This window comes from Pongo pygmaeus, chromosome 12 (genome assembly GCF_028885625.2).
Source record: "Pongo pygmaeus isolate AG05252 chromosome 12, NHGRI_mPonPyg2-v2.0_pri, whole genome shotgun sequence".
Classification (NCBI taxonomy): domain Eukaryota; kingdom Metazoa; phylum Chordata; class Mammalia; order Primates; family Hominidae; genus Pongo; species Pongo pygmaeus.
The window spans coordinates 66349039-66376894 of record NC_072385.2 but is presented as its reverse complement, the minus strand read 5'-3'; the positions used below and the strand labels follow the sequence as shown (position 1 = coordinate 66376894).

Sequence of the window (27856 nt, the reverse complement as noted above, 5' to 3'; positions counted from 1 at the left end):
CTCAGAAATTGAAATTTCTCAACTAATATTTAATTTTTTTTCTCTGCTTGATTCTTGATGTGCATACCATTTTAGTGAACCATGGGTTCTCTCAGGCCACATTTCACATTTCCACTAGACAAATTAGAGAAACATAATTTGGACGGACGGATATTATATACCACTGATCTCTTTTCAAAAGTAAATCCTCAAGTGACCATAAATTAACTATGCTATTATCTGGACAATTTCAGAGGCTCCTTCTTAGAACCCTGTAGTGGTATACAAATGTAAGAATTCATTTAAAAATTACATTAAGCCAGTGGTTTTTCAAAAGTAAAAATGATATTTCAGTGATTCTTACAGTGTATAATTACTGCAAGCAATTGCTGTACTACTTTCATCTACTATACACAAGAATGCATTCTAATTAACAATATCCAACAATTGAACTACAAGGCTATATATGCCAATTTGTGGCTGTTATGGACTGATTGTGTCAAAATTCATATGTTGAAGCCTGTTGCTCAATGTGATATTTGTAGGTGGAGTCTTTAGGCAGTAATTAGGTCATGAAAGTAGAGGCCTCATGAATGGGCTTGGTGCCCTTGTAAGAAGAAACAGGTAACAGGTAGTCTCTCCAGGCCATATGAGAATACTGTTAGAAGGTGGATGTCTACAAGCCAGGAAGAGGGCTCTCACCAGACACCAAATCTGCTGGCGCCTTGATCTTAAACTTCCCAGCTTCTGAAACTGTAAGAAATAAATGTTTATTGTTTAAGCCACCAAGTCTGGTGTTTTCGTTATAACAACCCAAACTAAGGCAGCAGCCTATATTTGAAAGCAAAAAAATGCATTTTCGATATGTATCGTGTGACATGATTTTTGCTGTCTCAGATCATTTCATAGGACCAAAGTGATCTCTCTGTCTCTCTCTCTCCCTCTCTCAGGAATTTGTGTAATGTGGTATTAGGTGACCAATGGAATAAAACAAAATGTAGGCTTTTTCTTTAGATTCACTGAAAAAGTTCCTCTGATAAAGTAACTCACTTTGGACACTGTGCCAGGACCTCAGCTCACTTCTTTTACAAATGGCTTATAAACACCAATGGAAATGTAAAACTGCTGACATTGGCAGCACTTCCAGGAATTATCTTAATTAAGACATACAGTACCAAGAAGGGTTAATATTTGAAAGTAAAAGCTTTCATGCCAACAGCAAGCCCACTCTGTGTGCACTGCTGGCTCAGCACTATAATTAAGAAAATTGCCTCTAGTGTGCTTGTTTGGTAATGCTGTTATCATCTTTTTTTCCCCTTTTAACAAGAGTAAACTACTTGGTGATGTCCCCATTTATTCTTCTGGCTTCCACTAACCCCTGATCCTACCAAGGCCATGCTAGGCTAGCATTTAAATGACTAAATGAGCTACTTTATCATCTGGTTCACCCTGAAGTCTTTTACATATTTTTCTTGACCTCTAACCCACAGACTATTATTTTGACAGCTATCATTAATGCTGTGTCCTGAGTAACCACACATTGACTATGATGGATGGTGAAAGAGCCGAGGAGTTGAAAGAAATGGACACCCACTTTCATCTTCCTCTTGATTAAATCGAAACCATCCAAAGCTATTGCACACAGAGCTTCCTGTGGCAGTGTTGGAACATATTAACTGAGATTTTAGTGGGATACCCCATTCAGAAAGAGAAAAAGAACCCAGCTATAAAACAAATAAACCACATAAACTAAACATCAGAACTCTATAAATTTGATAAATTATGACTATTCAAGTATGAAATTAGACGAATCAATATGTGGTTAGAATTTAAAAATTTCATAGTGTTCCTTTGAAGAGGAGCCTTGCTGGTAAGGTTAACAAAGAGAATCCCAGTGTCAAGAGACATAAGTTAAAATGACATAGTTACAAAGTCTTGTCATACATCTTTTAAGTGCAGGCTCCCATTTGAAAGGTCATGTTGACCTGCTGTGATCATTTACATGGAAAACCATGGTCTGTGGTTCTTCTATAATTGTGAAGTCATTACCAGCTTTGGACCCACACAGTTTAAATGCCTCCCTCCTCCAGGAAGTGACTACAACTAAATTTGATGACTGAATTTACACTATAGGAAAGGCACCTAGTGAACACGGCATTGATAGCATTCCAGAACCCGGTAAGCTTCACAGTGATAGAGAAGTTGACCAGCATGTTGAATCTTGATAATGTACAAATACATAGCAACAGCAGAGCCCAGAGTGCTAAGAATAAAATTAATGGGGAAGGATGTATGGTATTGATAAGAAACTGTAGTTAAAACTGGGGTAATAACTTTTATTCAGAAATGTTGTCATGCCATAAAACAAATTAAGAATAATTATCTTGGGTTTGGGAGACAGGATATAAGAATAAAATACCATATTCCATATTCAGGAAATGAGTCCTTCTGAATAGAAAAAGTATGGGACCAACTGCTCCTAAGTGTATTTCTTTTTCTAACATTGTTAAGATTCCATTAAGACTCCATTCTCTGGCTACTATTAAAGTTGAAAATAAGAGATGCTGGCAAGGTTGTGGAGAAAAAGGATATACACTGTTGGTGGGAGTGTAAATTAGAAGACAATGTGGTGATTCCTCAAAGACCTAAAGACAGAAATACCATTCAACCCAACAATCCCATTACTGGGTATATATCCAAAGGAGTTTAAATCATCCAATTATAAAGACATATACATGCATATGTTCACTGCAGCACTATACTCAACAGCAAAGCCATGGAATCAACCTAAATGCCCATCAGTGATATGCTGGATAAAGAAAATGTGGTACATATACACCGTGGAGTACTATGCAGCCATGAAAAAGAATGAGATCATGTCCTTTGCAAGGACATGGATGGAGCTGGAGGCCATTAGTCTTAGCAAACTAACACAGGTACAGAAAACCAAATACTACATATTCTCACTTATAAGTGGGAGCTAAATGACGAAAACACATGAACACAGAAGGGAACAGCACACACTGAGGCTTATCAGAGGGTGGAAGGTGAGAGGAGGGAGAGGATCAGGAAAAATAGCTAACGGATACTAGGCTTAATACTTGGTTGATGAAATTATCTGTACCACAAACTCCCATGACACAAGTTTACCTGTGTAGCAAACCTGGACTTGTACCTGCGAATTTAAAATAAAAGTTAAAATAAAGACTCCATTCTCCATTGTTAACAATTAACATTGTCAATTGTAAATATTGCAATATAGACGTTTCCCAGTTCTTCTCCCCCTAATTCAAATGCAGACATGAAATGAAAATTTATCAGACATGAAATGAAAATTTATCTATAGATGATTGTAGAATCACTGTCAATGAAGTTCTTTTAAATTTTGTAGATAAGAATTCATCCATAATGGCCCAGTTATAGTTCTTAAAATCTTGAAAAGTTGACGAAATAACCTCTTGAAATAATATATAATATAATTATTCTATGCTTCTATTTACTGATTCTAAGGGGAGAATTATTAAGCATAAAAGTCTTGAGAATAACTCCTCCCTCATTTTGAGAGTCAATGATAATAATTCAGACAAAGAGAGGCATTATTTTATTATAGCCACACATTTTTATATTCTTGACACTAGCCTCTCATATGTGTTAAATCTCTCAACCAGTAAAATTTTACACCAATGGACACTCTCCATATTCCAAATTCTAGATAGCTACTGTAGTGTATCATTTTAAAAAATCTCTTCAAAGCGGCTGGGTGCAGTGGCTCACACCTGTAATCCCAATGCTTTGGGAGGCCAAGACAGGAGGATCACCTGAGGCTAGGAGTTTGAGACTAGCCTGGACAACATATGGAGGAACCCAAATCTACAAAAAAATCATAAATTAGCTGGGTGTGGTGGCATGCACCTGTCGTCCCAGCTACTTGGGAGGCTGAGGATGGAGGATCACTTGAGCCTGGGAGGTGGATGCTGCAGTGAACCGTGAATGTGCCACTGCACTTCAGCATGGGTGACAAAGCGAGACCTTGTCTCAAGAAGGAAAAAAAAAAAACCCTCTTCAGGGTTCCTGCTTTTATAAGAAAAAAAAAAAGAGTGTTTTTGACTCCTCTTTGTTAGGTGAAAATGTGGAAAAATAAGTAAGCCTAGTTTATTTTCCAGAGGCTGCTAACTGAGTTAAGTTCAAGCAACATACAAAAGTTCAACTTTTGGCTTTGTGTAACTACAACTCCAGTCCACTCACTGATTCTCTTCTAAACATTGACTCAAACAAGTAACATTTATTGAGCACTCAGATATATTATCACTGTAGATGTAAGAGAATAAACAAGCTCTTAGAAAAGACCATGAAGAAAAGGAAGTCTACTCATACATATATTTTGTGCACTTTAGAAGACCTTTCTCTAGGCTAATAAGAAGAAAAGATAAAATGACAAAAACATTGGAGTAAACTTTTAGCATACGAATCTCTTGGAAATAGTACAGGAAGACCAGGGAAGGTAAAGACTTAAACGCAAGAAAAAAATCCTTATTTTTTAAAAGAAAAGTAATATCCAGATTGAAATAACTCTCTTCAACTTTGCAGTTTCTTTCAAAATACTCAAAGAATAGGATTTATGGAAAATGTTTATAAGAACTAATGCTATTTTGCTGAAAAGCAGCGTAATGATGATGTGTTTTTAAAAGCCAGACTAACTAAAACATATTTAAACACTACAGAGGGCAAAAAAATAGATTTTGTCTCTATTCGTTTGCTAGGGCTGCATAAAGTACCGCAGACTGAGTGGCTTTAACGACAGAAATTTATTTTTCCATAGTCTGCAGGCTGGAAGTATATCACTATGAGCTGGACATTATCAAGGTGTGAACAGGGTTGGTTTCTTCTAAGCTCTCTCCCCTTGACTTGTAGCTGGCCATATTTCTCTGGTGTCTTCACATGGTCTTCCCTCTGTGTGTATCTGTGTCTTAATCTCCTCTTTTTGTTTTTTTGGGTTTTTTTGTTGTTGCTTATTTTTTTGAGACAGAATCTCACTTTACCATCCACGCTGGAGGGCAGTGGTATGATCTCGGCTCACTGCAACCCCACCTCCCGGGTTCAAGCGATTCTCCTGCCTCAGCTTCCCAAGTAGCTGGGATTACAGGTACCCACCACCATGTGCATCTAATTTTTGTATTTTTTGTAGAGACAGGGTTTTGCCATGTTGGTCAGGCTGGTCTCAAACTCCTGACCTCAGGTGATCCACCCACCTTGGCCTCCCAAAGTGCTAGGATTACAGGCATGAGCCACCATGCCCAGCCCCTAATCTCCTCTTTTTATAAGGATACAAATCATATAGGATTAGGGCCTATATTAATGACTTCTTTTAAACTTAATTACTTTCTTACAGATCCTATCTCTAAATACAGTCACATTCTGAGGCACCGAGAGTTAGGATTTCAACATGTGAATTTGGACAGGTGGCACAATTCAGCCCATAACAGGGTCTAAGCTGTGGCATGAGTTTTGGGGTTACAAGTGTTAGAAACATATTTAACTATTAAGTAAGAACAATTTTATAAGTACAGAGTGATTCAACTTTAAGACAATAAAAAGTCTGCTTTCAGTAACTTATTTTGTTTGGTAATTTAACCTCTGTTCACTTTAATTCAAAACAATGTGCTTCCAATTAAAGAATCAGATTCCTTTTTACTCATCTTTCACGAAATGCTTCTGAGCACAATGGTAACCTGAGACTTTCATTGAAATTCTTGTCTTCTTCATCATCATCAAGCTAACATTTATGAAGCACTTCGTGTCAGATATTGTGCTATGCACCTACAAGTACTATCTTGCTTAATTCTTATGCTAATGTGATGAGTGGAGTACAATTACTGTTCCTTATCATGAATGAGAAAACTGAGATGGAGAGAGTTAAATTAGTTCATGAAGACATAATACGGGTAAATGCTGGGGGTTGATTAGTGCTTGTTTATGTCTGAGTCTGGAATCTCACTTCTCACACCTGACGTGATAGACCTAGAAAGGAAAACCTACATCAGCAATAAACACTAGAGATACTGGCATGTACACACAGCAGGAACGTCCGAGAATGTCTGTGATTCAGAGACCACATTGAAGTAAATCCTGTTCTGACCCCTTTGTGAAGGAGCGTGTGGCCCAGGAAAGATAAGGAAGAGCTCCAGGCAGAACATCCCCAATGTTTCCTGGAATAAGGAGAGCTGGAGGCAAAGGAGAAAGAGAGGAGCTTGCCATAAGGCTAACTCCCAGCCCAGCTCACTCTCATCTCTGATGGCCAAAGGGTAAGCAAGAAAGAAAAGAATGCAAGAAAAAAGCCTTTTTAAAAAGAGGATGAAAACAAGAGATGATATAGAAGACTAAACTTGTAGAATACTAAAATCATGTGCGTGGTTTAAAGTCCCCAAAGATTCTAAGTTGGCATTTAAAAAATAAAATCCAAATTTGGACATTTGGAAGTGAAAAAAAAATGGTGCCAACCTAAATGCCCAAAAAAGGAAACTATTTCTTTTAGAAAGGACAGCATGTTCAGTAGAACACCAAGCAGCCATTTACAGTTACGATCTATAAAATTACTTATAAATATTGAAATTCTTCAAGGTAAAACTTTTCATGTGAAGTATTGGTTATAAAAGATTTTGATACTATAGGATACTGTTTGTAAATACAATGTGTGTGTGTGTGTGTTACATACCCTGAGAAGTACTGTTTCTTGGAATGGTATTGAGAGTAACCTTTGTTCTTATTTTAATGCTTTACTAATTTTCTATAAAAATACATATTTTATAGTAAAAATAACATTATTTTCAAAAAAAGAAAACAAGAAAATTTAAGTCAGTTTCTAGCAAAAAGTCATATTAAGAACTAGATGAAGAAACTTGCCCCAGAATACGAGAAGCACACTACTGCGCTAAAAGGGTTATGACTGGCTGTTCAAGGAAATGAAAATGAAGCAGGCAGAAGCCCAATGCTTCTGCGGCTCCAGAGAAAGCAGAGGAGGTTAATCCAGGCTGTTATGAACCTTACTAAGTAAGTAGTGAGTCCTATTAATATGGTGCTTGAAAGTTTAGGGATTTACTCAGATCTCAGATAGACCTGATTGAAAAAGGCCACTAATCTAAACCAAACACTCAACTCTTGGCAGGGCAAAATCAACTGGGGAGCTTTATAAAAATACTGATTCCCTTAACCTATCTCAGGCCAATTAAATCAGATCGTCTGGGGTGGAAACCAAGCAGTGTAATTTTTAAAGATCTACAGGTGAATCCAGCATGTGACCAGGATCAAGGACAGCAACTAATCTAACTCTAAACAATCATCTATTTAAATAAAGGGAGTACAAGTACTTTCATCCTTGACATCTTCTTGCTTGAGAATTGTCTACTGAGAATTGTTAAATACATAAGTTTTAGTGTGAATTATTTCACGAGAAGAAATATTTACTTTCTTTTACTAGAAGCAGCAAACTCCCATTCAATGCCATCATCAAACACTTACAGCCATTGGAGAACTAAGTGAAATGCAGGTGCCATTCAGAGGTGATTACAAGAAAGAAAGAAAGAAACCTCAGAGGGAATTTCTTCCTGTCCTCACCCAGATTTGTACCTTCTGTCCTCTCCAAGCTCCTACCAATCTATTGACTTGTGTCCTTGTGTGTCACATTCTCCCTCTTGGCCCTTGCTCATGTATGGAATGTACCTTCTCTATCTTTTTACCATCAGCATCTGGCATACAGTAGGAGCTTAACAAAGGTTTGTTGATTGGATAAAAAGATGAAGTGCTAGGCATTATTATTTTTTCTCTTACATTCCTTTCAGTTCTAAGCCTCTATAATACTATGGTAATGCTTCCTGATATTCCAAATGTCCTCATTTTCCCTCTGTGCTTTCATATTCTCGTTTGGTAACAACCAACATTCATTATAAAAGGTTGTAAGCAATTCTGGAATACCTTACAATACTGTCATCATATAGATAATGAGTTTTAAAGGTTACCAGTAGCATTTAGCAGTGCACATAGTAAGCTATGTTGTTTTTAATTTGCTTCAAAATCCCTTTGACTTAATGAGTATCAAGTTATTTATGCATGTGGAACTAGACTGGGGGTAAGAATAATTGGGGTAAACAAATTTAACGTGTTTAGGTAGGTGACCTATAGACCTATGGTCCAGACTTCCTCAACTAAAGATAAAAATTCTGGAGCTATATGGCTTAGTTATAGACAAATACAATGTGTTCTGGGATGTGCCAACTGAGGAGTGAATTGTTTTACACTAGGGGCCAACTGTCAGAAACTTCAAGGGTGAGGAAGGACATGTTGTCCCGGAAAACATGTATAATCTTTATTTATATACACTATGCAATGCTGATTTAAAATACTGGGTATTAGAAAGATCAGGCACTGTGATTTTTTTAACCCATAATAATTATAATTAATAATTGCAAGGAAGAAAATGTGAAATAGATTTTAAAAGATTGGACTGCCTGCCCAAACAGGGTACTTTGTCACACAAAATATTTGTCACAGAATATTTTATGCTTGTGCTATTGCAAATAATTGAGATTCTATTTGTTGAAGAGCTGTTATGAGAGTTAAAAAAATGAATATGAGTGTATTTCACATACTGATTCTTTTCCTTTAATCAATTCCTTTTTTCACTTTGGGGGTCTTGATGCAAACAGGTTAAACAGAGTTAAGATCTTAAAACTTAAAATCAAAAAACAATACTATATAATCTTTGTTTTGGCTTCTCCACCAAGCAACTCGAATTATATTGTTAATGCCATTGCTGATATTGAATAACTGTAAAAGCTTTATTACAGTTTGTGTATCAATTGAGAGTAAAGACCCAATGTAGTCATATTTCAGAAGACGTTATCATTTACATTAGTCTGTGTATCTGCCTTTCTCTAGTAATAGCAAGTTTCAAACATTCTTCATTAAAATCATTAATTTTTATTTAGTGAGTCGCTATTATTTATTGAAAGGTAATGAGGACCACTCACACTGTGGAACTGTCATATGTATTATTCTGTTTTCAGAAAACTGCTTGCTGCATACTATAATGCTGGAGATTTCACTGCAAACATGTTAAAAGTCACTACAAAGATTTTTAAATGCTCCCTATATACACAGTTGAATATATGTGTTTGAGTGAATATTTACTCCTGGAAATTAATGGTAAAAGTTCACCAAGTAATTTCAGAAAGATTAACATACTTCAAATCAAGCAAATCTTGAAAGGCCAAATCAAGCAAAACTGAGACCAAATGAAGAGAAAGGAATGGATTGTTAATACAATAGTTCAAATATATATCCTCCTTATATCTGAATATTACCTTTTGTACCTTCCCAATGCTAAAGTTCAGAAACCTTTTGTTATAATAAAAATGTAACAAATCAGAAATGAAAAAAGAAGGCTTAATGTTTGAAGTTACTTACTTTTAGCTATGAGTGGAAAAAAATAAACCAAATATATACATATATTTGGGACCTTACCTACATATTTCTTGGGACCTTACTTGGGTTTTGAGACCTTCCTTAGACCAAGACTCTAAGAACCCAAACCTATGTGAAGAAAATTTGGTAATATTCTTATTTAGCTACAGTGTATTACATTTTCTTTTAACCACTAACTTGAGAACAAATTGGAAAGTGCATGGTTTTGGTTGTCATAGACTATAAGTTGTTCTTTCCAATGTTTTATTAGGGAACATTTCAAAAATACAGAAAAGGTAAAATAATTTTACCATGAATACCCTAAATAGGAGTGATTTTAAAAGATGTGAACTGGTCCATCTATATCTTTTATGAAATAAATATCATTGGTATAAAAAACTACATGTTCGCACACAAATTTAATTATACCTGGAAACTGGGCATAGAGCTGACAAAAATGACAAGGAGTTTAAACTAAGAGAGGATGGAGAGCAACTTATTAGCAACATATAGTTTAACTATAAGCAGCTCTATATTATTGGTGGTAGAATGATTCAAATAAAATTTAAGATACCATTCAACTGAAACCAGCCATCACTGAGGTATTGAAGAAAAGGAAACAGTAACACTTTTAGATCTCATCAAATTGTGGTAAAATGTGTATAGGACAGTGCCAATTGATTTAGCTTCAAGTTACTGTTTTAATGCATTGTTTGCAAAGTGTGGGAGGTATACTACTAGCGGTGTTGGTTTCAATGCTAAATAACATAAAGTTATAATGTTATAATTATCTTTCAACCCTTCTGATTTCTCAAGGAGAAAGCATTCATTTAATACCAGTATATATTGAAGGCCTCTCCACCCATCTGAATGTCTATTTTTGTGATTTATCCTTCAATAGGAATAGTATCTAACTAGAATTAGTAACATTGATTTTATTTTTTAATTACCTTCTACTTATGGTTTTGAACATGGTTTTAATTTATAGTTGTGATACAAAATTTCCCTTATGTAAATTTATTGAAGTGAAAAGTGAGTTTATTTGAAGCAAATTAGGCAAATAATGATACAGGTATAACAGACTCTTATAGGCAGAATTTATAAAGGTAGCCATCAGATGTCTGAAGTAAGAGAAATATTATTTCAATGGCTGCTAGTAGACAACATTTTGAAAGAGCCACTCACAACATATTCTAAATGATAAAATTCCTCCAAATATGTAGTTACCACCCTTCTCTACTAACTTAAGAGCTGATTTCTAGGCTTCTCTTACCTAAAACTTGAACATGCTCCCACAGATTTTGTTCATGAATAAAAAACTCTAAAAGTGACCGACCAAGAGTCTCATTTCCTTGAGAACCTTCAAACTATTGAAAAGATTATATTTATTTACCAAGAAGGGTGGAGCAAAGCATTTTAATTCCTTCCCTAACTCAATGCAAATATGTAATTTGAAAATCTTTTTTATAATAAATTACTAACATCACAAACAAATAAAGTGCTTTCTAAGCCATAAAACAGCAGGTGGATAAAAATAGGTTGTGATTGCTTAGAATATAAAGTTAGTGATGTATCATGGAAAGTCTTAAATTATTGGCACTAGCCTCCCTGCAAACCATGAGGGTAAATTTCATCATCTATCATCAGCCACAATAGTCTTTATAGCAAACGTAGAGTCTAGGAGAGGTTACTGGAGTCATCATATTCTATAGTATGAACCATTTGGAGACAGATTTCCTCAGTGAATGAGTTGAACAAAAGATTAAATTCAATCACAGGAGTTTTGAATGTTCATTTTATTTCAGCATTTTTATACAGTTTAAATAAGTCATATTTCCTCCCTATCTCCCCCTTCCCTTTCGCTTTCGTAGTCTTGGGGTTGGGGGGACAGGGTGCTTAGCAGGAGTCAAAAATGAATCTAATCCCATTTGATAGAATAACGCCATTGCTAAATACATAGACACACACACACACACATACACACACACACACACACACACCACGAGAGAAAATAAATTTTCCAAAATTCAGTTGTTTTTGTAATTCAATTATTACAATGTTCTGTTATTTTCTCTTACTAAGCTCTGATTTAAAAAAAATAGATTTCCATGTGAGATTTCAAATCATTTCAAATGGAGTTTCCTTTTATACATTTTATTATAGGTTTTGAATCTTTACAAATATCACAGTAGTTGTGCTAGAATAACTGAAGCTCATCTTCTTCTTCTGGGCCTCTTCTTATGGAGAGAATATTTGAAGTTAATCACAAGTAACTCATAGTTAGAGACAGAAACTAGGATCACACTCTCTTTTTTATACATTTCACTACAGCCAGCAGCCCCTAGGATCAAAATAAAGTCAAATTTTCTAACCCATATATGGAAACATTTATTTTTTTAATGCTTCTAATAATTTTTAGTGTTTTATGTTTAATTTAAAGTTTAATTTTCAATATACTTCCTCATCCAGGATCCTATTAACCATATTAAACCCTAGTGCCATGACATGGATGCTAGTGGACCATGGCTAATGAACCAGAGTTTAAGCAGCCCTAAAATTGCTTGACTTAACATAGACTGAAACTCTGTAACAGAAAGGAATATGAGACCATAATAGAGAGATATAAATAATTGAGAAAAATCTGGAACCAAGAGAGAATTATTGTATGTTCACTGTAATTTTGGTTCTACTTATGACTGGAGATGTAGAACTCAATTATGATGGTAGCCTTGTAGACCAGAAGTTATTTTTAGCTGGACAAAGAAGAGCTTCAAACAAAATGTTTTAGGCTTCTAGTGAATTGTTTAAATTCATATTATTCATTGTAATCCATATGAAAATTATCTACACTAAGCAGGACGTGAGATCTGTGAGAATCAGCAGACTATTTCTCCAGTTGGAGGTGTTGGATTAGGGACTCATATTCCATCCAGTTCAATTTGATGAATACAGGAAGGAAGCCTAACTTAATATTGAATAGAATAAATATTCTCCTCAAACTCCATGTCTATGTGATGTGCTTTTTAAAATGATAGAGTAGCCCACTTGGAAATAAGGGAAATTCATTTTGTTCTGAGTTTTGTTCATGCCAGTACTCGAACATTAAGGTAAAAGTAGGAAGAAAGACACTTCATTATCTTGTTGTTTCCAAATATAGAATTATCATATCAGAGAAGAACCTCCTCTGCTTTCTATGACCCAAGCTACCAAATATTTTGCAAAGTTTATCCCACCATTCAGGATCTGGATTCAATTTTATCTTAATCCCTTGGGAATCTTACATCAATGACTATTCCTGTTTTCCTCTTTTCACTTACCTATATTTTCACACTCCTGTTTGCTATGATATCTTTTTCCATCAACATTTAAGCAAATTCTAGTGGTCTTCGCATCTTAATTTTTGCAAATATTTTGTCCACAACCCCCTCTGATGCTCCTGCTGATATATCTTCTCCCTCACCTTTAAATGTAGATGTTCCTCAAGGAAGATTCTTTACCTTCTTCTCTTCTTAGTATTCTCCCATAGGTGATCTCCTTCATATCCATGGTATCTTTACCCATTAATACATGACATATTCCAAGTATATATTTCTGAAGTTATTGTGGTTTGGTTTCCCCAGCAGCAGACCTGAGGACGAGAATTGAGTGTAAGTAGTTTATTTTGGAGGTGATCACAGGAGACACCATTGAGAAAGGAAAGTGAGAAAAGGAAGGAAGCCGATCAAGGGTATGTTATCAAAACAATTGCCACTGTGAGTCAGTGGAATTCAATCAGAGGGAACTCTGGGACACAATAGAGTTACTCAGGGACAGGTAGGTTTAGCAGTGCAACATCCCCAGACATCTTTTCAAGAATGTTGCTATAGCAAGTCTTCATTTCTGTATGAATATAAGTTATGTTGATATGTGCAGTTACTTAGGATATTCTGTGGTTGTCTTCTGTGGAGATGTAATGTACATATAATTGATTCAAATTGGTTTAAAAGGGTGTATTTATCTCAAGGGAAGAGGATAGACTAATACCTCTTGGACTTCAGTATATTATCATCATCGTCATTGTTGTTAAATTAATAGATGCCACATAGATTATCAGATAGATCATCCTTTGACATTGTAATGGGAACATACTGCTCCCCACTTTTGGGAGGCTGCATACCTGTTCTGCTTATTTAAGAACATATCTCTGGTTCTTGTTCTATCCTTTGATCTCCTGTTTCCTAGGTAGGAAATCTTTCTTTTCATATTAGTCCACTTCCTTTTCTTCTGGCACTTCATCGTCTTACCTCCATCAGCTAAGTTTCTTGCCCAGTGACAACTAAGTGCATACATTTTCCCAACGTATGCAACCTGTGCTGTGAAATCATTATAAACACTAATGAAATTAACCAAATGGGGTAGGAGAGTATGGCATATGCAGGAGATAATAATACTGTGACTATAGGTGTAAAGTAGAAAGTGAGGGAAGATTGATCACTAACAAAGCCTTACACTAACAAAGGGATACAACTGTATCTCCTGCCTATCTGCTCATTCCACCCTTTAAAGAATCAGAGTCACACATTTTGGGAGGCAGGATGGTTTGTTGCTTATGTAAATATCAAACTGCATATTTGCCAAGCCCAGCTCTACCCATTTGCTGGGTTAATTTATTTCCCTAAGAAATAGAAGTAATAGTATCTACATCATAGTGTTCTTATAGGCAAGTACTCCTACTTGGCTTTTCCCAAGTTCCTGTTTGAACATCACTAGATGTGTCTAACTCCAAAAAATATAGATAGCATATGTCTTCCTTCTACCCAATGGAAACTAGCATACATGGTGGTGGCCTTTGTGCAACTCCTTCCAAGAAGGAATTTAAGATTGTTTTTTAAGGGTTTGTTTGTTTTAATTAAATGCCATTGTACATTCACAGATATATTTGGTCCAATGATAACTCCTCTCTCCTGTTACACACATCACCCTTTGGTCCTAACATTATGATCACAGATGCCTAGGGAATTGAATAAGTCCAAAAATTAGGGATCATCTGGTTCTACTAAGGTCTAGGGGGGAAATACATGATACATGCCTCACATCATTCTTACTTCTCATGAGCCACAGATCTAGATGTGAGATACACATTCTTGGGTTCTTAGGGTTCTTTTCTTTCCATTCAGTTTTTGGGAGTAGCAAAGAACATATTCCTTCCCTGCAAAGAGCTGAACCCTGATAGAGGAGCCATAACATGGGTGAAGCTCAAATAGAATCAGAATTTTCATATTAAAAATAAAAGGGAGACTTTTCCCTTCTCACCCTGATTTATTTAGGTGAGCAATTCTCTTATTGACTGACTGCTAGACTTCTTAAGTATACACTTGAGGCTCTGAGGTCTTACTTTTAAAATTAAATATCAACTAGGAAAGCAGAAATCTGCTGTCAGCAATTTGAAAATTTTGTTTAAGTAAAAATATTCAACTTTGTTTTCAATGAGACATGTAATGGTTCTTTTAGTAAAGGGATAAGTATATTTGTAAGTAGATGTAGTACATACACAAAAACACACATACACATGCGTGTGCATTGCTTAGCCATAGGTGGACATTCATCAGGCGATATATGCACTTCTGAACCCTAAGCACCCTCAGGGTGTAAATGCAGGAGTTGGGCTGTTGCACGTACTCCCCATTGTGAGTTACGGTTTATAGAATAATTTGCTCAGCTGAGGATCAGTCTAATGATTTGCAATCAGCAGTGCTTTCTACTGATGCAGCTGATGTCTTAACCTCCTCACAGTATTCATTAAGTAATTTTTTGATATTTATGTTCCACTCCTGTACTTTATTTTCTAGCACTGTGGTTAACATGTAGGAAATAAATCCCTGACAGCTAAGTTTAATCACTACAAAGAAGAGACTCTGTTCATTACATACTTGTTTCTGTTTTGTTACATGAACATTTCCTGTAACTAAATAATGCATTATGATCTAGTTTGTTGTGGTGTTGTTGCAGTTGTTGCAGACTGGGCAGTGTGAAAGGGCTAAAGGATCAAAAAGTGGCAGTGAAGGGCAAGGGGGTGAGGCCAAGATCAAATTAGATTTGCTTGCAGAGCAGCCAGACAAGTAAAGCAAAGATGTGAAAGAAATTAATCTAGCTCAGAAAATTTTGAAATTCTCTGTTCAGGATGGAAAAAAAATAAAAGGCATCAATAGTGACTGGTAAACAGCTGGTGAGAAGAATGACTGATATAGAAATCAGACACAGGCCCTAGCCTGACTCTTATATGAAAGTAACACCCAAAGAAATAGCATTTACAGGAAAATCATATTTCCAAGTTATTTGAAAGTAGATTGGATTCTACTTTCTCTCTCTGGACTTGGACATACTGCTACCCTTGCAATGCCTTTGCCTGCACCTTCCTGTGCATCTGGGAATGATAAGAATACTATTGTGCTTGGCACATAGGAAGTCCTTAATAAATGTAAGCTATTGTTATTCCTTGGTATATGCTAAACATTTTATTTCCATGTATATATTTACTGCGAGAATTAAAAGGAGAGTTTTCACCTATACAATATGAACTGTAAAGATATTTACCTGTGTTATTTAGAGGTTCTCCCATTATTACATTGATTCATTTTTAAATTTGATTTTGGTGTGGGAATATTCAAAAATGGAATATTTCACAAATATTTTAATCATATTGGGGCCAGCCTATTCTTTACCAATAAGGTTGGGTATTAAATAACATCACAATATTTATTCAGACAACAATCTGCATTTTACTAAACACACTGATTCTTTTTAACATCAGATTAATTGTTGAATTATCTTCTTAAAAAGTCATGAGTCTGATTGATTTGTGAAAACTTAATATACAAGGTTCACGTACAATGTTTTTATCGTTCTGGTCAGGAGGCTCCAGGAATGAGTTTTCTGTGGTTGCTGGTAGCTTGAGGGTGAAAAATGAAAACAGTGAATCCCTCTGAAAAGAGTCAAACCAACATCAACAGGCTGCACTGGAGTTAGAAAATATGATGCTTTTGGAGGCCTCACATACTCCTATCTTGATCCATCCATTGATACTATTATGGCAAGTAGGTGTGAGTGAAACTGACCTGTTTGGTCACAGGTCTAGAATTTTCTGACATGATAAGAGTGCTTTATTTCTCTGGATACAATTCTAACTATCATCTTAACTATCCTATGTCACAAAATGTCAACATAACCGAGGAGTAGTCAAACAATGGGCGTGTATTATTAGGAAACTTCAGAAAGTGCTAATCAACTTGCCCCTTAACAAGACTACTGGGAGCTCATTTGTCATTTACAAGGGTTCTGGGTCATCTAGGTTTTCCATTCTGACCTTATGAAAACATTCAAAGGATCCCGAACTCTACTTCATCCCTTGACCATTTCAAAGTAACATCTTTGCTCTTGGTCTCAGCATTAGAATTTTTCCCAAGCACCTTCCTGGATTGCTTTGTCTCATCAGCAGGTGTACATGCTAATAGCCACTACTGCTACTTATCCCATCATTTTTCACCTTATCGCTCTGATTTATTACTGTTTTGACTTTGATTTTGGAATCCATTGTTTATTCCTTTCCATACTAATGAGATGTCCTGCCTTGAAGGGGTGTGGCGGCATCCCTTTTCCCATCTCATGTTATTTGTACAAGGTTGATTTACATTAGCTAATTTTATATACAATGACCTCTTAGTGTGTGTGTGTGTGTGTGTGTGTTTAGCATTCCTTCTGTTTTTAATTTTCTGCCGACAACTAAGAAAAATTTACTAAAAGAAAAACAACAACAACAATAATAAAAAGGGTAAGAGGAAACTTTGAGAGATGATGGACATGTTTATGGCCTTGAAGTTGGTGATGGTTTCATGGGCATATAATTATCCCAAACTCATCAAAATGTATATGTTACATATGTGCAGCTTTTTATATGTCAATCATATCTCAATAAAGTGATTTTTTTAAAAAACTTTTAAGAAAAAGACTAAAATGTGCTGTCAGAATTTTCCCCTTCTCATTATATTTCCTAGGAACTATGGCTGCCCTTTAATATTTATGTTATCACTAATGTATTAGAATAAAACAGTTGTTATTGAAGAGGTTTTTTTTCAGAAGACACTTGCCACCAAATGTATGTCTCATTTCTTCCCAAAGAGATTTTATACCCAGAGCTAATCTCAATCATTTTTTTTAAATCATTTATTTTCAAAAAAACTTAGCATATACAATGTTCCAGTAATGAGTTAAGTGTTTGGGATATATGAGTGAAAAAATATAATTTATGCCCCTAAGGAGCTAACAGAGATGTAATCAAGTAAATGGACCTTATTCTATAATGGGATAAATCTTACAATGCAGTAGTTGAGACGCAAGGCACAAACATAAGAAAGCACGTTCCTTGGTAAATCAGGGAGGGCTTTACAGAAGCGGTGATATGGACCTGACTCTTGAAAAAGGAATAAAAGTTGGCCAAATATACCTAAGACTGAAGATAAAGACTATTGCTAAGGAAGGAACAGGGTCAAAGGCAAAAAGATATGAGAAAATGAGGCACATTTGGAGAATGTGTGGGTATCATGTGAGCTGAGTGACATCAAATTAAACTGGGAACTTTGGAGACCCATCATGAAGAACCTTGTAGGTGATCCTACAAAGATTAGATTTCTGTCTATAAATTAAGTACCAAAAGACTCACTTGTGGAACAACTTAAAAATGTATATTCTCAGAACCCACTTTCCTCAAAACTCTAGTTCGGTAGACTGGGGATAGTTATTGGAATTCTGCATTTAAAATCCTCCTATGTGATTTTTGGAGCACACCACAAAGAGAAGCCTTTGAAGAAATCTGAGCAAGCAAGGTAGTTACATAACCAGAATTGCATGTCGAATCCTTTGGTAACATTTTAGAGAATGCCAAAACAACTATTTGGTCAAGTCATTCAAACTAGTGATCAGCGCAGTAAAAATATTTGCCAAACTGATTGGCCAATTCAGGCTGAAAGGTGATCCAATGGTCTGACTTGGAACCCTTTTAAAGAATTTCTCTGAGCTTATTGTTCTACAGAATAGTGTTATTGTTTGACCTTGGACTTCCTTCAGTAACATAACCCAATTTCCGAGTTTTGGTGGTTTATGTTCCAGATATTATCCTTGCATAACCTTCAGGTTTTGTCACCTCCATATCAGTGTTAATGTAAATCAGGAATTCAGCATTGCAATTGCTTTACTTGAGCTCCTATTGGTAATAATATAAGTAAATTTGTAAAATATACTCAATTTCATACCAGCTGGTAATCTGGTAAGCTCAATAACTTTTTTCTAGTTATTTCTTATTTTTAAAAGTACTGTCCAGTCTGACCTCTTAGAATGGTGCCTTTATTAGACTGTAGATGTTAGATCTGAAGGTGTTTTAGAATCTCACTACAAACCCCAAGCACTTAAGACTTATCCATGCTGTCAAAGGTTATTCTCATGCAGTTGGAAGTAAAATAGGATTTGGGTCTGCACTGTTTTTTCTCTTCCAACTACATGTCTATATGAAGCTGGATTTTCTTTATCTATTTCAACCACAAAACATGTCTGGCAGATTGAATGCAGAAGCTGATATGAGAGTCCAGCTATCTTCTATTAAGCCAAATGTGAAAAAGATTTGTCAAAATGTAAAACAATGCCATTTCCTCACTAATTATTTTGTTTAAAAAATATTTTTTCATAAAATACAGTATGTTATTGTGTACTGTTTCATGTTACTTCATAAAAAATAATATTTTAAATTTTTCTGTTTTAATTTCTGATATGGTAAATATTGATAGCTGTAGCCGACAGAAATCAAAGCTCTTTAGTATCCTCAATAATTTTAAGTGTAAAGGTGACATGAGATCAAAATGTTTGAGGAAGATTGGCCTACATAAAAGGGAGAGATTAATAAAAATGTGGTATATTTGATAGCATTCAGTTCATTTGAGAAATTTAATTTGGGCCCTTTCTTTCTTGAATTAAATTCTTTACACATTACTTCTAAAGACTATATCTTGTATAGACACAATAACAATTTTTTTCTAACGGTACTAATAACGCAAAAATTCATGTGATTAGAATATGCTCAACAGCAAAAAAAAAAAAAAAAAAAAAAGCTTTTTCTTTTCTTGCAGGAAGTGCACATGCATTTGTGTGCGTGTTCAGTAGAGAAACATGAGAGTCTGGAAGTGCTGGAACAGGGAAAACTTGGATTTCCCAAGATTCCCACCAAATGGATATTTTATTGCTCTGTGTGGCCACACCAGCCATGTGCCCTCTTGAGGCACTTTTTGCCCCACACTCTTGTAAAATCTTTTCCAATATTGACACGTGTATTGCTTTCTATATTTTCTTCAAAAAGAATATCTTTGTTTACTGTAATTTTTAGAAGATTTTATATATATAATATACTAATATATGTAATATGTAATATAATTAATTATATAATTATTATACAATAAGATTGTGTAGATAATCTTTTAGGCTAAGATTATGTGTACATGTGCATGTATCTTTTTCCTTTCCATTCAGCTTTCATTTTATTTTCTGATCCAGTTTCTGATGCCTTAAGATTCCTTTGCATTACTTTTCAGACTTCATCAGGGTTTGCTTTTCAATTTTGATGTGCAGATTTTATTATTACATTATTGTTTACTTCCTCCTGCAGATCATTAATGAAGATGTTAAATAAGACCAGACAAAATACCAGGCCTCCAAGCTCTGCACTAAAAAAGTCTCCTTTCTCCATAATATATTGTCATTTACTGTTGCTCTGTTCCATTTATCACTACAAGCTAGGTTTCAATACATATGACCGTGCTCATATCTAATTTGAATTAATTTTGCAAGTAAGATTTTGTGAGGCCTTGCATAAAGTGATCCACCAAAATCAAGATAGATCACTGTCATATTTTAAGGAAAAACCTGTTTCCTTGCTAATTTTGCAACTCTTCTCCCTCCTATAACCCTAAGCCCCCTCCATGCCATCATCTGTCACTACTCAAGTTCTTTTTGTTTGTAAGAAAAAATTAATTTAGTTTATGTGGTCATTATCCACCAATGTGCCATCCTCAAGATGCTCAGGTGTGGCCTCCTTTTGACTCTTGTAAACCTAAACCCTCTGATCCCAGAGACTTTTCTTGCCAGAGACCTTGGTCTTATTTTTCCTCTCCCATTTTCTTTTCACATATGTATCCAGAACTTTAGGGTCATTTTTACTCATTTTGGGACTACTCTCTGATACTCATATGGTACCCTTGGTTAGAATCGCACCTCCCCAGTTCCCCACCCACATCCTTTCTTCAGGGATTTACCTCAGGGGTTGTGGGGCTTTTTTGATAGTGGAGTTCTGTGGCAGCAATTGCCATATACATAGAGATATCTGATGTCAAGAAAAAGCTTAAGATTCAGTCCATAGGCCTCATAGCTGAACTTGGAAGTTGAAATCCCCAAACCACATCTAGTCTTCTTGTTGGGAAATAAGATAGGCAATGGTCACAGAGGAATATAATTTATTTACAGTTGATGGGGCAGGAAAGCCACATCCCCATGCCCAATCTCTGTCCACAGGAGAGAGAGGAAGGTGATTGTATCGCAGAATTAGGGCATAGCAGGGGGACCAGCTCCAGAATATATACACTAACCACTTTGCAAACTCAGAAATGGCATCTTTTAGGATCATTCTGGCATCATCTTTTAAAATAAAAATATCCCTCAAAAGAAGGTTTTAATAAAATTTGACTGGAACTTATTTTTTTTCTATTTTATTTTATTATTATTATACTTTAAGTTTTAGGGTACATGTGCACAATGTGCAGGTTTGTCACATATGTATACATGTGCCATGTTGGTGTACTGCACCCATTAACTCGTCATTTAGCATTAGGTCTATCTCCTAATGCTATCCCTCCCCACTCCCCCCACCACACAACAGTCCCCAGAGTCTGATGTTCCCCTTCCTGTGTCCATGTGTTCTCATTGTTCAATTCCCACCTATGAGTGAGAACATGCGGTGTTTGGTTTTTTTTGTCCTTGCGACAGTTTGCTGAGAATGATGATTTCCAGCTTCATCCATGTCCCTACAAAGGACATGAACTCATCATTTTTTATGGCTGCATAGTATTCCATGGTGTATATGTGCTACATTTTCTTAATCCAGTCTATGACTGTTGGACATTTGGGTTGGTTCCAAGTCTTTGCTATTGTGAATAGTGCTGCAATAAACATACATGTGCATGTGTCTTTATAGCAGCATGATTTATAGTCCTTTGGGTATATACCCAGTAATGGGATGGCTGGGTCAAATGGTATTTCTAGTTCTAGATCCCTGAGGAATCGCCACACTGACTTCCACAATGGTTGAACTAGTTTACAGTCCCACCAACAGTGTAAAAGTGTTCCTATTTCTCCACATCCTCTCCAGCACCTGTTGTTTCCTGACTTTTTAATGATCGCCATTCTAACTGGTGTGAGATGGTATCTCATTGTGGTTTTGATTTGCATTTCTCTGATGGCCAGTGATGATGAGCATTTTTTCATGTGTCTTTTGGCTGCATAAATGTCTTCTTTTAAGAAGTGTCTGTTCATATCCTTCACGCACTTTTTGATGGGGTTGTTTGTTTTTTTCTTGTAAATTTGTTGGAGTTCATTGTAGATTCTGGATATTAGCCCTTTGTCAGATGAGTAGGTTGCGAAAATTTTCTCCCATTTTGTAGGTTGCCTGTCCACTCTGATGGTAGTTTCTTTTGCTGTGCAGAAGCTCTTTAGTTTAATTAGATCCCATTTGTCAGTTTTGGCTTTTGTTACCATTGCTTTTGGTGTTTTAGACATGAAGTCCTTGCCCATCCCTATGATTGCCTAGGTTTTCTTCTAGGGTTTTTATGGTTTTAGGTCTAACATGTAAGTCTTTAATCCATCTTGAATTAATTTTTGTATAAGGTGTAAGGAAGGGATCCAGTTTCAGCTTTCTATGTATGGCTAGCCAGTTTTCCCAGCACCATTTATTAAATAGGGAATCCTTTCCCCATTGCTTGTTTTTGTCAGGTTTGTCAAAGATCAGATAGTTGTAGATATGCGACATCATTTCTGAGGGCTCTGTTCTGTTCCATTGATCTATATCTCTGTTTTGGTACCAGTACTATGCTGTTTTGGTTACTGTAGCCTTGTAGTATAGTTTGAAGTCAGGTAGCGTGATGCCTCCAGCTTTGTTCTTTTGGCTTAGGACTGGCTTGGCAATGCGGGCTCTTTTTTGGTTCCATATGAACTTTAAAGTAGTTTTTTCCAATTCTGTGAAGAAAGTCATTGGTAGCTTGATGGGGATGGCATTGAATCTATAAATTACCTTGGGCAGTATGGCCATTTTCACGTTATTGATTCTTCCTACCCATGAGCATGGAATGTTCTTCCATTTGTTTGTATCCTCTTTTATTTCATTGAGCAGTGGTTTGTAGTTCTCCTTGAAGAGGTCCTTCACGTCCCTTGTAAGTTGGATTCCTAGGTATTTTATTCTCTTTGAAGCAATTGTGAATGGGAGTTCACTCATGATTTGGCTCTCTGTTTGTCTGTTATTGGTGTATAAGAATGCTTGTGATTTTTGTACATTGATTTTGTATCCTGAAACTTTGCTGAAGTTGCTTATCAGCTTGAGGAGATTTTGAGCTGAGACAATGGGGTTTTCTAGGTATACAGTCAACTGGAACTTATTATTAATGAATGTCTTACCTTCTTGCAAGGGCCTGCATACCAAATGGCAGGGAAAGCAAATGAAGAGTTGAGAAGGTGAGATGTGGGAAGAAGAGTGAAAGCTGGGGTTTGAGAAGCAGTTCTGCAAAAGCTGGTGTCCTGAGCAGTAACACCCTAGTGGGTTTGGGGAAAGATAGGGAGTAACTTGAAACAATGAATAAGGATCAGTATGGCAAAGCAAACTCATCCCCAAGCCAGTCACCAGCATATCATAGGGGACAGGGGGCAGTCATTCACTTACTTCTTCACTCATTCATTCATTATCCATTTGTCTGTCCAAAATAATATTTTTAAGCACCCTTATGTCCCAGGTGCAATACTAGAGACCAAAAAAAATTCATGCATTGCTCTTAAGTAGTTCACAATGAAGTAATATTGCTTCCAGAAAGTGAAGCAGATAGATTAGAGTCCAGGATATGGAAGCAGTTTCATAAATGTTACTTAGAAGACACCAAAGAGAATCAATTACCCAGGGGTCTAGGGAAATGATCACTCTTTTCTTCTATGCAGGTGCAGGATGGGAGAAAGGGTGGGGGGCATCAGGGAGGATATTTCTTCATGGAAACTTGCCTGTTGGCCTAGCAAAATGAAATTCAACCTCCCTGCTCTGTGGAAGTAATCCAACTCTGCTTCACGTCTTGGTTGAGCAACAACAAAAGGGACAATGCCTTCCTTAACTATCTTTTGTTATTATAGAGCTCAGGATGAAGGCAGGAGGAGGAAGAATGGAATAAGTTGCAAAGGCAAAACAGTATCAAGGTATGCTGGTGTTGTATTGATTTTAGTGTTATTGCATTTTAATCAGGAGCTATAGTGGACTGAGTGATGCTCTGCCCAGGGGTCTTTTTTTGCCGAGGAGGCATGCTTGATCTACTTGCAAGGCAAGGGAAGAGTGCATGTCTTCAACCAAGGCAAGGAGTTGGTGGATGACTGGCTCCATTTTTTGGTACTTTAGTTAGAATAATTGATGAGCGTCCTCCATTGCCTACCAGAGTTTTCTGGAGGTCTCGACCTCCAGTTGCTGTCAGGTAACTGACTTGATACCACAACTTCATGTTCTTCTTTCCTTCCTGAGTCACTTCCCTACTTTCCTGACAGCACTTCCTGGGACCACCTTCCAAAGAAATCACTCATACTTGAATGTTTGTCTCAGGGTCTGCTTCTATGGAAACCCAAACCAAGACAAATCATTTCTTGAACTTCTGCATGCACATTTGCCAACAGTGCTTAAAAAGACCTGCCTAAATGTAGTCTTCTCTTTGACCTTTTCTTCAACTTGCCCAAACAATCATTCGGCCTTCTTGTTCCCACAGCATTGTACTTTGTTATGACAGTGCTCTAATTGGCTAACCCAGTCCCCTTGACAGGATTGATTCAAATCCCCTTTCCATAGGCAATAGAAAGGCCAATGACTTCCCCAAGATTACCCTGACATCTAGTCGGCTTACAATTTTAAGGTTTCCGAGATTCCAGTGAAATATTGCCGAATTCTTATTCCCTGCCCTGCAGCTTGTGGCTGTTCCCTTGTCTCCATCCTGACCTTAATCCAAATATGAAACTCAATACTTTCCATTATTTCCACCAGAAATAGCAAAGAAATACTGTTCATAGCCATTCGTTCATTCAAAAAATATTTCTTGAGCACAAATGTTGTTCTAGACATCATTTTAGGTTCTATTAAGAATAAACAAGACTGGCAGGGTTCCTGTTGAATTATGATCTCAAACTTCACTTCTTCCCCATTTATTTACTGGTTCAGTCATCAAACAATTTGTTAAGTATGTACTATTTGCCAGGCATGTATTCTGGAGCTACAAGAATGAGCGGTTCCTGCCATCAAACCTTTGCTGGCCAACAAATACAAAGTACTTCCTCACCCTGTAATAATCAGGAAAGCCAGTGAGGGTGGAGGGGTGGGTGAGGGTGGGCAGGTTTCTCATTTTTCATCCTCTATGATTTAGGGAATATAGGCCCAGCTCAACCTTAAGGTGTAGCAAAAAAAAAGATGGCTAAGAATCCAGGTTACCAAGATATGGCTCAAGAAGGCCAGTGGATTCAGAATCAGGAAAAGAACAAAGTGCAGGTCACTCAGTTAGCAATAGTAGCCCCTCAAGAGAGGCTAGGACATTAGGAACTGGGGACAAAGCCTGAGCTTGGGTGGCAGGGATGGGGGGAGGGAGGAGAGATACAAAAACCAAAGCAAATAAAGCTCACACCATCCTTTAAGAACAGTTGCCAGAGCAGAATGTGGAGTAACCCAACAGCAGTGACCTGGTGGCTCTAATTTCCCAGTCCTTGTTATGACCATATTCAGCCCATCATTTTTGTTTTCAAAGGCTTGATTAAAACAACTGATTATGGTGTCATCAGTGCCAATATAACTGCTACAAGAAACTTATTGGCAATCCAGCTAATTGGGTAATTTGGAATATACTTGAATAGGTCAAACCTGAGATACCCTGATTAGTGGTTTGTGGCTTTCCTATTCAAGTTGTAATCATTCTCCTCACTCAGAAGAATGAATGTCCTTGTGTATAATAATGAGCCAGTTGATTTTCTCTTAATTGAGCTCATAGTGTAACCAGACCCCCTCATTCACTGGGAGTTGGCTCTCAGCTCCCCTTTCCGTTGGTTAGGAGACACCAGTACTTACGCAGGCATTGTAGTGTTCTTTTATGCCTCATGAACCTTGTCTCTGTGTTACTGTATAAATCCATGAAAGAAACGCGAGACATCTACAGTAGGTATTCATCTTAAACTATGTTAGGGTCATGCCTTAGCAAGTCTATCCTATTTTTCTTGTTGCTCCTTTCCCTCTTTATTTTTCTTCAACTTCACTTTCCTTTGAGAGACTGTACACTCCCCAGTGACTAAGCCTCCTGTTCCTCTCTTGCAGAGTATCTCTACCTATCATATTCCTCTTCATTTCTTTTCTTCACTAGTAGCATAACCTCGGTATAAAAGTAAATATTTAACTTATACACCTTTGCCAATTTTTAGTAACATGTGATTTTAGTCCCTATCTATGTTTTGGATTCTTCTTATGCTATAAATCTATAGAGACTACAGAGAATAACACTGAGAAAAACAAACAAACAAACTTTGGGTTGTTACTGTTTAGTGGTTTTTGTTTTGTTTTGTTTGTTTTTGTTTTTTTTTTTTCTGAGACAGGGTCTTGCTCTGTCACCTAAGCTGGAATGCAGTGGCACGATCATAGCTCACTTCAGTATCAAATTCCTGGCCTTAAGCGATCCTCCTGAGAAGCTGGGATGACAGGCTACAGGTGTGTGCCACCACACCTGGCTGTTTTTTTATTTAACTTTTGTAAAGATGAGTCTTGCCATGTTGCCCGTGCTACTCTGGAACTCCTGGCTTCAAGTGATCCTCCCACCTCAGTCTTCCAAAGTGCTGGGATTACAGACATGAGTCATTGTGCCCATCCTACTATTCTTTTTTTTTTTTTGCATACATTAACGTTTATTCTTTGTGTTGTATGTTTTTATGGGTTTTAACAGATGTTCAATGTCTTATAGTCACCATTACAGTAACATACAGAATAGTTTCACTGCCCTAAAAACAACAACAACAACAACAAAAACCTATTCTTCATCTATTCAGCTCCCTTGCCCATTTTCTGGATCCTGGATTCCTGGGATCCATGGATCTATTTCTTATCTCTCCAGTTTTGACTTTTCTAGAATGTCATGTAGTTGGAATCATGTAATCTGCAGCCTTTTAGGACTGGCTTCTTGCACTTAGCAATGTGCATTTAAGATTCATCCACACCTTGTGGTAGCTTGATAGCTCATTGTTTTTTAACTTTTTAGTTATTTTTTTTTAAATTTTATTATTATACTTTAAGTTTTAGGGTACATGTGCACAACGTGCATGTCTGTTACATATGTATACATGTGCCATGCTGGTATGCTGCACCCATTAACTCATCATTTAGCATTAGGTATATCTCCTAATGATATCCCTCCCCACTCCCCCCACCCCACAACAGTCCCCAGTGTGTGATGTTCCCCTTCCTATGTCCATGTGTACTCATTGTTCAATTCCCACCTATGAGTGAGAACATGCAGTGTTTGGTTTTTTGTCCTTGCGATAGTTTGCTGAGAATGATGGTTTCCAGCTTCATCCATGTCCCTACAAAGGACATGAACTCATTTTTTATGGCTGCATAGTATTCCATGGTGTATATGTGCCACATTTTCTTAATCCAGTCTATCATTGATGGACATTTAGGTTGGTTCCAAGTCTTTGCTATTGTGAATAGTGCTGCAATAAACATACATGTGCATGTGTCTTTATAGCAGCATGATTTATAGTCCTTTGGGTATATACCCAGTAATGGGATGGCTGGGTCAAATGGTATTTCTAGTTCTAGATCCCCGAGGAATCGCCACACTGACTTCCACAATGGTTGAACTAGTTCACAGTCCCACCAACAGTGTAAAAGTGTTCCTATTTCTCCACATCCTCTCCAGCACCTGTTGTTTCCTGACTTTTTAATGATTGCCATTCTAACTGGTGTGAGATGGTATCTCATTGTGGTTTTGATTTGCATTTCTCTGATGGCCAGTGATGATGAGCATTTTTTCATGTGTCTTTTGGCTGCATAAATGTCTTCTTTTGAGAAGTGTCTGTTCATATCCTTCAC

General features: G+C 36.7%; 1 long non-coding RNA gene across 1 annotated transcript in view; it reads right to left on the bottom strand.

Moving 5' to 3' along the window:
* Nucleotides 1–11573: 11573 nt before the first annotated feature.
* The window catches only part of LOC134737793 (uncharacterized), a 219924-nt gene continuing 203641 nt past the window's right edge, over nt 11574–27856 (bottom strand). The window contains exons 8-9 of the long non-coding RNA XR_010123092.1: nt 12896–13063; nt 11574–11776 (exon numbers count right to left, since the gene is read on the bottom strand). This is a non-coding gene — a long non-coding RNA (uncharacterized LOC134737793). The remainder of the gene's footprint in view (nt 11777–12895; nt 13064–27856) is intronic.